The following is a 2,642-nucleotide window of genomic DNA, read 5'->3' as shown; positions in this document are numbered from 1 at the left end:
ATAATAATCTTTGAAAGTTAAATTAACCGAGCTCGAAATTTTCAAAAAAAAAAAAGAGTTGTAGTATTCATAGAATCATTAAACATAAAAATAATGTATTCAATAGCAAATTACTAAAAAAAAATTGGCTTTGAAGAACTTTTTGAAAAAATAGGTCATTTGAGTAAATATATATATATATATATATATATATATATATATATATATATATATAACACAAGAAGAAAACATTTCTCTAACCTAGAAGAAAACACAAGCAACAGCGGTATCGATTGAAGAAATTTCCTCTCTTTTTAAGCGGAATCAGCCGAAGCTATCACCACCGTTCAACTCGACCATGGATTATTTGCAGAAGCAATCACCATCGTTCAACTTGACCATAGATTATTTGTAGAAGTAATCACCGTCGTTCAACTCGACCATGGATTATCAACAGAAGAAATCATCACCGTTCAACTCGTTCATGGATTATCAGCAAAAGCTATCACCGCCGTTCAACAAGTGGTCTGATTCAAAGGTTAGCAGAAAGTATATTGACGATGATGTTGCCTTCCATGTTCTTTCAAAACTTCCCATTAAATCATTGAAGCGTTTTGGTTGTGTACGCAAATCATGGTCCATTTTATTTGAAAATTCTCATTTCATTAATATGTTCCGCAACCATTTCATATCTCATAGGAATTCCGACAATCATCATACATATCTTCTCATATTTAAACGTGATTGTGCTGATCGTTACCATCCTGAATTGCATTTGCTCGATAGTAGAATCAAATTAACTTTGCCACCTCCATTTCAAGAGGATGACTTTTATCTTAATATTTTGGGAAAAACAAGTGTTAACGGTATTTTTTGTATCGGGAGAAATTATGAAGGGGGAGATTCTAATAAGGTCAAATATGTATTGTGGAACCCAGCTATCGAAGAATTCGTTGTCATTCCTCCTAGCCCCGATGAGCTTGTACCAAAACACCCCCGCCTTCGCGTGTTTCATGACTTTCATGGGTTTGGTTATGACCAAGTAAGAGATGACTTTAAGGTGATTCAATATGTAACATTTGATAGCTCAAGTTGTAATGACTATGACCCTGATTCTCCTCCACCACAAGGTATAATGTATTTCTCCTTTTTTGAGATATATAGTCTAAGAAATAATTCTTGGAAGATACTCCACATGGACGATATGGCTAACTGGTATGTTGGTAACGCATTTTATGGGGAGGAATTGTACATGAATGGTGCATGTCATTGGTTGGTTACGGGTAAACATGATCAAATATTTATGATGTCATTTGACATGAGTCATGAGGTGTTCTTTACAACACCCATTGATGAAAGATCTGATTTGGATGATGGACACTTGACGGCGTTAAATGGATCAATTGCTTTTATCATAAATCATGACAAGAATAATATTTTTCACATATCTATTCTGGGTGAACTCGGTGTGAAATAATCATGGATCAAACTATTTATTTGTGGTCCCATGCCTTCCATTGACTGGCCCCCAATTGGATTTGGGAAGAAGGGATACATGTTTTTTAGAAAAATAGATGATGAGCTAGCCTATGTTGATTTGAGCACCCAAATTATTGAGGAGCTTGGGATTAAAGGAGAAGATTATTGTTGTTATATCGGACTTTACAAGGAAAGTCTTCTTTCGATTGGAGGATCAAGTAACTAGTTTTTTTTTTCTCTTTTTGTTTTCACCCGGAGGTATATTGCTATGGTTATTAGGATTTTTACCATGTATACAAAGTGATTTGTCAACTTCAGAAATTCATAATTATTATTTCATGTATTTGACAATTTAAGAAGACAGTTGGTGATATGGATCTTGTTTTATCAATTTAATTTTAATTTGCAAATTGATTATGTCTCTATTTCATTTGTAAGAATTGTATACTCTTTTTTAATTTGCAAACTGATTATGTCTCTATTTCATTTTTAAGAGCGTGAATATGCTGAAATGCAGGTAGTGAAGACCATAACATATATACTTGACTTCTATCATCTTGAGTTTTAGGAATAAACATTGTGTAACTCTTCATGATACTGATGCATATCTCTATATGAAAACAATGTGTGTATTTTGCATCTTTAAAATCCAGTACTCCTTGTGCTGATTTTATGGTATGGAAATGGGTACCAATATAACTGTCGATGGTTATTCAACTGTTTTTAAAAGAAAAATAAAAGCTTTCAATATAGATAAATAAACACTAATTAATCGGTTGTAAAATAGATAAATAAACACTAATTAATGTCTTTCATAATAGATAAATCATTCATAGTTGCTTCCTTTTTATTTAGTATATCTATACGGAAGCAATATATATTACATCATCATTATAATTATAATTTCCATGAAAATAAGTTGCCACAAGATGAAGGCATTCTATAGTTGATGGCATTCATTCTACAGTTGACGTGTGCTTTTAATATCGCTCTTCCTGCAGTAGCCAGGTTGCCATTGAAGACTCAATGAAATATAGTCATAACTTCCCACACACATATTAAGTGAAAATGCAATGCATATGAAGTTCCCTTCAAGTTGGTGCATGGATGTCACACATTTCCAAAATGAATAGAGATTCGTTAAACACCTCGTTTGCTACTCCTTTAGTGAGCATATCAGATAA

General features: G+C 32.9%; 1 pseudogene; it reads left to right on the top strand.

Moving 5' to 3' along the window:
- The first annotated feature begins 235 nt into the window (after nt 1–235).
- LOC127092863 (F-box only protein 8-like) lies at nt 236–1,729 on the top strand (annotated as a pseudogene).
- Nucleotides 1,730–2,642: the final 913 nt, after the last annotated feature.

Source organism: Lathyrus oleraceus, chromosome 6, assembly GCF_024323335.1.
Source record: "Lathyrus oleraceus cultivar Zhongwan6 chromosome 6, CAAS_Psat_ZW6_1.0, whole genome shotgun sequence".
NCBI classification, from domain to species: domain Eukaryota; kingdom Viridiplantae; phylum Streptophyta; class Magnoliopsida; order Fabales; family Fabaceae; genus Lathyrus; species Lathyrus oleraceus.
The sequence above is the reverse complement of the archived record's forward strand: the minus strand, read 5'-3'. Positions and strand labels throughout refer to the sequence as shown.